At 35.6% G+C, this 13,127-nt stretch overlaps 1 long non-coding RNA gene across 1 annotated transcript in view; it reads left to right on the top strand.

The window, feature by feature from the left end:
- Positions 1-10,803, top strand: part of LOC139032213 (uncharacterized) — a 311,212-nt gene extending 300,409 nt beyond the window's left edge. Inside the window, exon 4 of the long non-coding RNA XR_011484735.1 lies at positions 10,655-10,803. This is a non-coding gene — a long non-coding RNA (uncharacterized lncRNA). The remainder of the gene's footprint in view (positions 1-10,654) is intronic.
- Positions 10,804-13,127: the final 2,324 nt, after the last annotated feature.

Below are 13,127 nucleotides of genomic sequence, written 5' to 3'. Positions count from 1 at the left end.
TTATCTCATAGTAACCTATAATAGAGTATAATCTGCAAACTATTGGGTCACTATGCTGTACACTTGGAACACTTGGAATATTTTAAATCCATTATATTCATTATAATAATTTTTAAAAAGACCAATAGGTAAAGAAGTATTGATGAGGCTGTAGAGAAAAGGGAACCCTTGTGCACTGCTGGTTGGAATGCAAATTGGTGTACACATTATGGAAAATAGTATGACAGTTCCTCAAAAATTAAAAATAGTACTATCATTATTATTCAGCAATTCTACTTTGGCATTTTTATCTGAAGGAAACAAAAGATATATTCACTCTCATTTTCACTGCAACATTATTCAGCATAACCAAGATATGGAAGCTATGTAAGTACCCATCAATAAATGATGACATATTTTAAAAGATGGTACAGATATAATAGAATAAACAGAATAGTAGTCAGCCATAAAAGAGGATAACATTCTGTCATATGGGACAACATGGATAAACTTTGAGAAGTATGCTAACCATAAGTGCTTATACTTATATGTAGAATTTTAAAAAGTCAAACTTATAAAAACAGAAAAAGATATTGGTTCCAAGTTGGTGGAGTTTGGAGGGATAGGACAGATGTTGTTTAAGGGTAAAAACTTACAATATGAAGTAAATAAGTCCTAGAGATATAATACCATGAATACAGACAACTATACAATGAATATAGACAAGTATATTGTATTATAACCATCAAACTTGCTAAGAGACTACAACTTAATCATTCCAACTACTAAGAAGAAATGACTGTGATAATCAAAAGGCCCATGAGAAGATACTCTCATTATTAGAGAAGAAATGCAAATCAAAACTACTAAAACTAGAGAAAAGCAGTATTACCTCAACCCAGTCACGACTGCCAGTATTAAAAAGTCTACAAATAATAAATGCTAGAGAGAAGGTAGATAAAAGGGAACTCTCCTACACTGTTGATGGGAATGTAAATTGGTACAGCAATTATGGAGAACAGTATGGAGGTTCCTTAATAAACTAAAGATAGAGCTACCATATGATACTTACATCCCACACCTGGACATATATCCAGAGAAAACCATTAATTCAAAAAGATATATGCGCCGCAAAGTTCACTGCAGCACTGCATACACTAGACATGTAACCTAAATGTCCACTGATAGAGGAATGGATAAACAAGAGGTGGTACATATATACAATGGAATATTAGGCAGCTATAAAAACGAATGGAATAGTGCCATTTGCAGCTATATGGATGGATCTACAGATTATCATACTAAGTGAGATAAGCCAGACAGACAAAGACAAATATCATATGGCATCACTTATATATGGTATCTAAAATAACTTAATGATGCAAGTAGTCCTATATATAAAACAGAAGCGGATCCACAAACATAGGAAATAAACTTCTGGTTACCAAAGAGGAAAGGGGGTAAGGGATAAACTATGAGCTTGGAATTAACCTATACAGATTACTATATATAAATATATATTTATACAGACACATATATATATATAAAAATTAGGGAACCAACAAGGACCCTCTATATAGCACAGTAACTACTCAATATTTTCTAATAACTTATAAGCAAAAAGAATCTTATAAAGAATATATATAGGTGATAATTTTGCTGTATACCTGAAACTAACATTTTACAACTATACTTCAGTTTAAAAAGATTAAAAAAAAAATTTTTTAAAAGATAATTATATAAAGTGACACAGGTGTTAATTATCTCCACAATGGTAATCATATTACAATATGTAAATGTATAAAGTTAACATATTATACAGCTTAAATTTCTATCTCAACAAAATAAATACCTATTTATTAAAAAATACGCAGTTAGGCAGACATTTTCAAAGATATCTTTTAAATAGGAATCAAATAGAGGAACAGAAAAGACATTAAGACATACATAGAACAAGTAGCAAAATGGAAGATGTAAATTCTATTTTGAGAGCAATAATATTACATTTAAATGAATAACTTTACCAATCAAAGACAGATTGGCAGCACTGGTTAAACAAAAACAGTTGCTTTCCACTGGATACTCATTGTAGAAGCAAATACACAAGTAAATTAAAACAAAAGGATGGAAAATACTGCAGCATGATGGAAGTAAAAGGATGATAGTGTGGCTTTAATAATATCAAATATATTTCAACACAAAAACTGTTACTAGAAACAACAAAGGATGTTTTACAATGACAAGATTGTCAATCCATCAGGAAAACATAGCAATGTTGCAGTGTATGTTTGAAAGTTTCTAAGACAGTGGATCTTTAAAGTTCTCATCACTCAGAAAAAAAAATAGTAATTAGGTGTGGTGATGGATGTTGACTAACTATGGTGATCACTTAACAATAAATACAAGTATCTGATCATTATGTTGTATACCTACAACTAATAAAATAGTCTATGTCAATTACATCTCATTTTTAAATTATATGACTAACAAAAAAATGCCTCAAAATACATCCAGAAAAAACTAGCATAATTGAAAGAAGAGACATTTGGAAAATAAGAGACTTACAAATTTTACTTTCAGTAATGAATGGAATAACTAGACCAAAGAACAACAAGGAAGTAGAAGTGTTGAACAACACTGTAAACTAAACAGACATCAACACAACAAGGGCAGAATATATATATTCTGCTCAAGTGCATATGGAACAGTCTGTAAGAAAATCCTCAATAAATTAAAAAGCATTGAAATCATACAGGGATGTTTTCTAAACAGTGGAATGAAATTAGAACTTACTAACATAAAAAAATTAAATCCACAAATATGTAGAAATGAAATAACATACTCCTAAATAATAAGTCAAAAAATGACACAAAAAAGAAATTAGAAAGCAAGAGACAAATGAAACCAAAACCACAGTATACTGAAACTTGGCAGTTAGAGCAGTCACTTTTTAAGGAAAATTTAGAGCCATAAATTTACTTAGTCTTTTTAAAAAATAATAAAACTGCAAATCACTATATAAAACCTCACCTTCAAAAACCATCCAAAGAAAAGCAAGTTAATCCCAAACCAAGCCGAAAGAAGGCAATGAAAAGATTAGAATGGAAATAATGAAATAGAATAGTAAAATCAATTGTAAAAATCCCTGAAGTAATAAAATGGTTTGGAGAAGGAAATAGAAACCTACTCAAGTATTCAGAAATACATTCAGAAAACTAAGATCATGGCACCCGGTCCCATCACTTCATGGAAAATAGATGGGGAAACAGTGCCGACTTTATTTTTTGGGGTTCCAAAATCACTACGATGGTGATTGCAGTCATGAAATTGAAAGACGCTTACTCCTTGGAAGGAAAGTTATGACCAACCTAGACAGCATATTAAAAAGCAGAGACATTACTTTCCCAACAAAGGTCCGTCTAGTCAAGGCTATGATTTTTCCAGTAGTTTTGTGTGGATGTGAGAGTTGGACTATAAAGAAAGCTGAGCACCAAAGAATTGATGTTTTTGAACTGTGGTGTTAGAGAAGACTCTTGAGAGTTCCTTGAACTTCAAGGAGATCCAACCAGTCCATCCTGAAGGAGATCAGTCCTGGGTGTTCAATGGAGGGACTGATGTTGAAGCTGAAACTCCAATACTCTGGCCACCCAATGCAAAGAGCTGACTCATTTGAAAAGACCCTAATGTTGGGAGGGATTGGCGGCAGGAGGAGAAGGGAATGACAGAGGATGAGATGGCTGGATGGCATCACCGACTCAACGGACATGGGTTTGGGTAGACTCCGGCAGTTGGTGATGGACAGGGAGGCCTGGCATGCTGCGGTTCATGGGGCTGCAAAGAGTCAGACACAACTGAACGACTGAACTGAACAAGTATTCTTGCCTGGGAAACCCCATGGACAGAAGAGCCTAGCAGGCTAAGACCACAGGGTTGCAAAGAGTCAGACATGACTTAGCAACAAAACAACAACAATAAAATGGTTATTTGAATAGGTCACCAAAAGCGATAAAACTTAGCTAGATTTACCAAGAAAAGAGAGAAGGCTCAAATTACTAAAGAAAGAGAGAGGAACAATTACTAGACTTTTCAGAAATAAAACAGATATTAAGGGAATATTTAGAACAACTATATGCCAACAAATTGGATAATTGAAATGAAATGGATAAATTCCTAGAAAGATGTAAATTACCAAGACAGATGCAAGAAGAATGAAATAATTTGAATAGATCTATACTTAGCAAAGAGATTAAAGTATTAATTATTATCTAACAAAAACCTCAGGGCAATATGGCTTCACTAGTGAATTCTACCAAATACTTAGAGAAGAATTCTTTACCAATTCTTCAAAAATTCTTCCAAAAAATAAAAAACACCACCTTTTGACTCATTTTATTAGGCTACAATCACCCTGATGCTGAAACCATACAAAAAGATAACAAGAAAAATGCAGACCAATATTCTTCATAAATATAGGTACAAAATTGCTCATAAAAACTAGCAAATTGAATCCAGCAACCTATAAAAAGAGCTATATTCCATGACCAAGTGGCATTTTGCTCCACAAGGGGTTGTTTTGACATGTGAAAAGCAATCAAAGCTTTACATCACAGTCACAGAATAAAGGAAAGCAATCACCTGATCATCTCAACAGATGAAGACCAACAAACTAGGAACAGAATGGAATTGCTTCAACCTGGTAAGGAGCTTCTGTGAAAAAACCCTTAGACAACATCATACTTATTGGGAAATGACTGGATGCCTTCTCTCTAATATCAGGTGTAAAGAACAAAATCTGCTTTTACCACTTCTATTCAACATTTTACTACTCAGGGTGGTAATAAAATGCAAAAAAATAGAAGACATTCAGATTGGGAAGAAGTAAAAATTTCTCCATTTACAGATGACATGATCCTATATTAAAAACATCTCAAATCAACTAAAAACTGATTAGAATAAACAAGTATAACAATGTGCAAGATAAAATATTGATACACAAAAATAATTGAATTTATATATACTAGCAATGAAGAATACAAAACTGAAATTAAAACAATCTCATTGATAGTAGCAACAAAAAATAGATGTGCTTAGTCACTCAGTTGTGTCTGACTCTTTGCACCCCATGGACTGTAGCACGCCAGGCCCCTCTGTCCATGGGGATTCTCCAGGCAAGAATACTGGAGTGGATTGCCATGTCCTCTCCTCCAGGGGATCTTCCCAACCCAGGGATCAAACCCAGGTCTCCTGCATTGCAGGTAGATTCTTTACTGACTGAGCCATTGAGGGAAGCCCAAAAAAAAACAGATAAGTAGGAATAAATTTAGCAAAAAGAAAAGCCCCTAACTTATATACTGAAAAATACAAAATGTTAAAAGATATTAAAATCTAAAAAAAAAATGGATTTCTCATATCCATGTACCAGAACATTTAAAAATGACAATACTCCCCAAATTGATCTACAGACACCTATCAATATTTCAGCTACTTAATTCATAAATTTATAATCTGATTTTAAAATGATATGGAAATGGAGAGCCCAAACAATCTTGAAAAAGAAGAAGAAATTAGAAGGCTCACTGTTCTCTATTTCAAAATTTAGTACCAAGCTACAGTAATCAAGACAACATGGTAATGACATGAGGATAGTGATATAGATCAATGGAACAGAAGTGAAGTTTCAGAAAATAAACCTTCACATTTATCACTGATTTTCAGTCAACTTGCCTAGACAATTCAGTTGGGAAAGAATAATCTTTCCAACAAACAGTGCTGTGCCATCTGGATATCTACCTACAAAAGAATGCATTTGAGCCTATACCTCGCATCATACATGCATATGAAATCATATACACAAATCATATCTTCATGTAAGAATTAAACCTGTTCAACTCTTCAAAGAAAGTATGAATACATTTTCATTACCATATACTATGCCATGATTTCTTAGATGTGACACCAAAAGTACAAGCAGTAAAAAAAAGAAAATAGTTAAACTGAAATTCATGAAAATTTAAAAGTTTTGTACTTCAAAGAATACCACCAAGAAAGTAAAAAGACAAGTAATGCAATTTAAATACCTAGCTTGGGGTATGAATAGACATTTCTCCAAAGAATATAAACAAATGATCAGTAAATAAATGATGCTCAATGATGTCATTGAGGAACTGCAAATCAAAATTACACTGAGGTATCAGGTGACATCCACTAGGATGTTTAAAATCAAAGGTAATACCAAGTATTAGTGAAGATGTTCAGAATTCGTATTCTTCATATATTGCTGGTGAGAATGTAAAATGGTGCAGCCACTTTGTAAAATATTTTGACAATTCTTCAAAGTGTTAAGCACAAAGTTACCTTATAACTCAGAAAATCCATTCCCTGGGGATATATACTCAAGAGAAATGAAAACATATGTACCCAGGTACCTGAATGTTCATAGCATTATGCATAATAACCAAAAAGTGAAAATATACTAAATGTCCATCAACTTGACCAATGGATAAACAAAACAGAGTATATCTGTACAATACCCAGTATAGGCAAATCCATAAAGACAAAGTGGGACTGTACAGTTTCCAAAAGGGGTAGAGGGGAAATATGGAATGAATGCTAATAGGTACAGGGGTTTCTTCTTGGGATGATGAACATGTTCTAAAAGTACACTGTAGTAATGGTTGTACAAATTTGTGATTATAAAAGTGAATGAAAGAATAACTGGGGTTTTACTGCTCAGTTAATGGAACCTATCCCTCTTATCTTCAGGCCTAGGGATGGTAAAAGTTAGTTCAAGGGTACTGTACTACACATTGTAGTTACCTTATTAAAGCACCTCTATAAATTGAACCTTTGTAAATCAGTTCAGTTGCTCTGTCATGTCTGACTCTTTGCGACCCACAGACTGCAGCACGCCAGGCTTCCTTGTCCACCACCAACCCTCGGAGTTTACTCAAACTTATGTCGGTGATGCCATCCAGTCATCTCATCCTCTGTCGTCCCTTTCTCCTCCCGCCTTCAATCTTTTCCAGCATCAGGGTCTTTTCTAATGAGTCAGCTCTTCACATCAGGTGGCCAAAGTATTGGAGTTCGAGCTTCAGCATCAGTCCTTCCAATGAACACCCAGGACTGATCTCCTTTAGGATGGACTGGTTGTATCTCCTTCCAGTCCAAGGGACTCTCAAGAGTCTTCTCCAACACTACAGTTCAAAAGCATCAATTCTTCAGTGCTTAGCTTTCTTTATAGCCCAACTCTCACATCCATATGCAACTACTGGGAAAACCACAGCTTTGACTAGACAGACCTTTGTTGGCAAAGTAATGTCTCTACTTTTTAATATGTTGTCTAGTTTGGTCATAGCTTTTCTTCCAAGGAGGAAGCATCTTTTAATTTCATGGCTGTTGTCACCATCTACAGTGATTTTGGAGGCCAAAAAAATAAAGTCTCTCACTGTTTCCATTGTTTCTCCATCCATGGAATTTCATTGTTTCATTCCACAGATTTCATTGTTTCCCCTTTGTAAATAAATACTCCTTAAATTAACCAGGTTTCAAGTTCCACTGATTTTTTGGTTGGATTCCCAAGTGATACACAATTAAATAACTGATGAGGGTGAGGAAAAGACTGAATTATATTCATAATAGCAGGACCAACAAGTTAAGGTCTTTTTGAGAGCTAAGACACAGAAGTATATTTTCCTAAGAATTTGAACTACAGGAAGTAAAATAGTTTTGTAAGTCAGTGTATAGATTTAATTGTGCAATATTTTGTTGTGATTCTATTGTCTCATAACTGTTACTTGAAAAAAAAATCTAGTCACATGCTTTTTCTCAAGAATGTATATTTTGGTGTTACATAATAGTGTAGTAGAGTTAGTCGCTCAGTTCTGTCCCACTCTTTGCGATCCCACGGACTGTAGCCTGCCAGGCTCCTCTGTCCATGTGATTCTCCAGGCAAGAATACTGGAGTCAGTAGCCATTCCCTTCTCTAGAGGATCTTCCTGACCCAGGGATCAAACCCAGGTCTCCTGCGTTGAAGGCAGGTTCTTTACCATTTGAGCTACAGGGAAGACCCTATCAGAAAGTTCTATTGTTATCTGCAGAATTTCAACGTGAACTTTATTGTTAGTGCAGCCAACTAAAACAATGATAGAAAGATGTTACAGTAACCTTAGCAGTAATGATACAAGGTATAGACAACAAATACAGGAAAATCTTTGCTCCCCAAGAGAATGACAGAGATTTCTTGGGATTTCACAGTAACTGTATGTGTCAACAACACCCACAGACAGTATGTCACATATCCTCTAAAGTTGAACATCTCTCTTCTGTTTTTTTCCTAGATTATTTTCCCTATGTGGGAATACAGCTTTTAAATGCCAAATCAGGGCCAAGATTAATCATTCACTGAGCTATTGACTGTTCAAAGTATATGCCCCCCAATACCATAAGGGACTTTGTCTCTTTACTAACAGTTTGAAGGGGTAAAACCTTTCCTGGTAGGTTAAATGATAATTAACAGAACATATTCTTGAATTGGAAAACACAGAGATAATCAAGAATCTGTTCCTCATTTGGGCCAACACTGTAGATATTAAATCCCATCCCCTTGGAGTACACCAAATGAGTTTATAATTCTTAACTAAAGTCATTATTTGAAAAAAGGGGGAAAAAAAGGTATTGGATTTCATTTTGCCCACCAGCAGGTATCTGTTCCATTGCTCTCATTTTGTGTCATATCTGGATTAACATCATGGGCATGGTGAAACAATCTGTATCTAAGCTAAAAGAAAATTCAGATATCATATGATATTACTTATATGCATCTGTGGCTCAGTGGTAAAGAATCTGCCTGCAATGCAGGAGACCCAAGTTCTATCCCTGGGTCTGTAAGATCCCCTGGGAAGGAATAGGCAGCCCACTCTGGTATTCTTGCCTGGGAAATCCCATGGACAGAGGAGCCTGGCGAGCTATAGTCCACGGGGTCACAAACAGTCAAACATGACTAAGCAACTAACTCTTTCACTTGCATTGCTTATATGTGGAGTCTAAATAAAGTGTATAAATGAATTTATCTACAAAGCAGAAATAGTTACAGATGTAGAAGATAAACTTAAGATTACCAATGGATAAGGGGTGGAAGAGGGATAAATAAACCGGGAGACTGGGATTGACATATACACATATATATAAAATAGATAATTAATAAGGACTAAATATAAAGCACAGGGAACTCGACTCAATACTCTGTAGTGGTCTATATAGGAAAAGAAACTAAAAAAAGAGTGAATATATGTATATGTATAACAGATTGGCTTTGCTCTACAATTGAAACTAACACAACACTCTAAATCAAATAAACCTCAATATAAACTAAAAGAAAGAAAATTCAAACTGACTAAGTACAAATTGCTTAAATCAGGGAAGTATCAGATCATAGTTCTTGAAAGCCTTCTATATGCTTCTTACAGTATTTTTAGTTATACCTGTTGTTTTGCAGTTACATAATTTTGTTGCTGCAGTCACAACTGCATCTCTGCCTTCACAGCCCTAACATGTGAGGTAAACTTTTCATGTTAATCAAAGTTAAACTAAAAGTGAGACCTACTCAAGCTAACCTTTACCTTTAAGGGAATCATCAAAAATGGTGCAGATGCGACAAGTCTTGAAGGTCTCTCCTGAAGCCTAAGCACCAGAAAAAACAAACAAAAAAAAACCTCCCACATTATCAGGAAATGGCTGATTGTTTTATAGCCATTAACCTGATTAAACAATAAATGATAGCTTTCTAAAGCCTTAGGAACAAGTACTATAAGGACTAGATTTTGATGACTTTACCTTATGGCAGAGAATACACATGCAAGCTTGCAATTAAAGCTATTTGCTTCTAATTATATCAATCAGGAAGCAACTCACTCCAAAACACAGCTAGTTTCATGAACATGTGACCAACATAGGCCCATAGGACTCTGCTCAGACGAGGTCCAGTGCTTGGGGTTTAATGGTCATTATTTTATAATACTTAATAATTTTATCCATATTTATAAATAAATTTATAAATTGGACTTTAGTCCAATAAGTCAGTAAAGTCTGAGTTAGCATCTAGGATACTTGGCTCATGCATGGTCCCACTACCCATTACCACTCTGTATTCCTATGAAGGCCACCCTCTCCCCTAATTCCACTCAATGACCATTTGCAAATTCCTGCTCTCCTACTGTGACCTGGGCACTGATGTGAGAAGGATCCAGGTCAGGCTTCACCATCCTGTGAGGGTCTACACTCACTGTCCCCAAAACAGTGTGACATTGTACAACAAAATAAAAATACTGTGACAGGTTAAGAGACAGACCATGTAAGAAAGGAAAAGCTTTCTCCTGTCTGCATTTTGAATAAAGAACCTCACATTTTCATTTAGCACTGGGCCTTTCAAATTATGAAATGAGTTCTGTTCTAATGAACACACTTCTCAATACAACCAGTAAACAACCTCATGTTTCTACAAATGACATTAACTCACCCACACCAAGGAAAGCTGACCAACCCCTAATTCCTATACTGTCTATAATCTCTGGATAATATCAACAACTTGATCTGCTGGGAGTGATATGCCCTAGAACAATAATGACTCTTACTTAAATTGGCAATAAATTCAGCTTGATGTGTTTGTTGTGTGTTTCAGATGCTGCATGGTGGTATCCCAATTTGACAGCATAGCTATATGAGGATGCAAGAGATCTGACAGATTGTTTCCAGTTCTTTGGACATGAAAGTAATTTTTTGAAAGAGGAGGTTGTATTTAGAATCAATAAAAAATACTAAGAAATATAACTGATATACTTTCTTAAAAAGAAATGCTTCCCACATGTTATAGAAAAGGACTTCATTGCTGATTGAAAATGTGGCTTTCTTAATAATGATCACTCCAGGTTCAGGAAGGAAAGTAAAAAAGCTATAATTCAATCATGATTTATTGAAAACTTTTTCAACCCAATTGCACCTATGTTATTACCAAACAGTAAGTGATCAACATATATTTAATTGCATGAATATTATTAATTCTAAAATATATTAATAAATAAGTGAATGTACCTCTCAACTCTTAGCTGAAACTACACTGAAAATGGAGGAAATGGAATGAAAGACCTATCTGAGGCAAAACTTTAAGTCATAACATTGTGGTTGCCAAAAAAAAAAGATGTATTTGGGGTTTCTAAATGTATATGTAGTGAAGACTTTTGACCAAATAGGAAGTATCATAAGAATGAGTATATATGAGAAAGATAATAGGGCTTTCTAGAAATAAAAGACAATATCAAGAAGCAATATGACTATGACCCCAATAAAATGTCTACACTGCCTCCTGTTTTTGAGGCTGCTGATTTAATGACCAAAACATATCAAGAAATGACTTCTGGCATGCATGCCATGCATTGAAAATACTGGTTTGGGGGAAGAATAAAAACATAAGGCAAATATTTAGATGCATTTATATAGAAAGAAATAGAGGACAACAACAGCATGGGAAAGACTAGAGATCTCTTCAAGAAAATTAGAGATACCAAGGGAACATTTCATGCAAAGATGTGTTCGATAAAGGACAAAAATGGTATGGACCTAACAGAAGCAGAAGATATTAAGAAGAGGTGGCAAGAATACACAGAAGAACTGTACAAAGAAGATCTTCATGACGCAGATAATCACAGTGGTGTGATCACTCACCTAGAGCCAGACATCCTGGAATGTGAAGTCAAGTGGGCCTTAGAAAGCATCACTACAAACAAAGCTAGTGGAGTTGATGGAATTCCAGTTGAGATATTTCAAATCCTGAAAGATGATCTTGTGAAAGTGCTGCACTCAATATGCCAGCAAATTTGGAAAATTCAGCAGTGGCCACAGGACTGGAAAAGGTCATTTTTCATTCCAGTCCCTAAGAAAGGCAATCCCAAAGAATGCTCAAACTACCACACAATTGCACTCATCTCACATGCTAGTAAAGTAATGTTCAAAATTCTCCAAGCCAGGCTTCAGCAATACGTGAACCGTGAATTTCCAGATGTTCAAGTTGGATTTAGAAAAGGCAGAGGAACAAGAGATCAAATTGCCAACATCCGCTGGATCATTGAAAAAGCAAGAGAGTTCCAGAAAAACATCTATTTCTGCTTTATTGACTATGTCAAAGCCTTTGACTATGTGGATCACAATAAACTGTGGAAAATTCTGAAAGAGATGGGAATACCAGACCACCTGACCTGCCTTTTGAGAAACCTGTATGCAGGTCAGGAAGCAACAGTTAGAACTGGACATGGAACAACAGACTGGTTCCAAATAGGAAAAGGAGTACATCAAGGTTGTATACTGTCACCCTGCTTATTTAACTTATATGCAGAGTACATCATGAGAAATGCTGGGCTAGAAGAAGCACAAGCTGGAATCAAGATTGCCGGGAGATATATCAATAACCTCAGATATGCAGATGACACCACCTTTATGGCAGAGAGTGAAGAGGAACTAAAAAGCCTCTTGATGAAAGTGAAAGAGGAGAGTGAAAAAGTTGGCTTAAAGCTCAACATTCAGAAAACTAAGATCATGGCATCTGGTCCCATCACCTCATGGGAAATAGATGGGGAGACAGTGGAAACAGTGTCAGACTTTATTTTGGGGGGCTCCAAAATCACTGCATCTGGTGATTTCAGCCATGAAATTAAAAGACACTTACTCCTTGGAAGGAAAGTTATGACCAACCTATATAGCATATTAAAGAGCAGAGACATTACTTTGCTAACAAAGGTCCGTCTGGTCAAGGCTATGGTTTTTCCAGTGGTCATGTATGGATGTGAGAGTTGGACTGTGAAGAAAGCTGAGTGCCAAAAAATTGATGCTTTTGAACTGCGGTGTTAGAGAAGACTCTTGAGAGTCCCTTGGACTGCAAGGAGATCCAACCAGTCCATCCTAAAGGAGATCAATCCTGGGTGTTCACTGGAAGGACTGATGCTGAAGCTGAAACTCCAATACTTTGGCCACCTCATGCGAAGAGTTGACTCATTGGAAAAGACCCTGATGTTGGGAGGGATTGGGGGCAGGAGGAGAAGGGGAAGACAGAGGATGAGATGGCTGGATAGCATCACAGATTCGATGGACATGAGTTTGAGTAA

Source organism: Odocoileus virginianus, chromosome 3 (assembly GCF_023699985.2).
Source record: "Odocoileus virginianus isolate 20LAN1187 ecotype Illinois chromosome 3, Ovbor_1.2, whole genome shotgun sequence".
NCBI lineage: Eukaryota > Metazoa > Chordata > Mammalia > Artiodactyla > Cervidae > Odocoileus > Odocoileus virginianus.
Note: the sequence above shows the minus strand (reverse complement) of the source record. Positions and strands in the feature narration are given on the sequence as shown.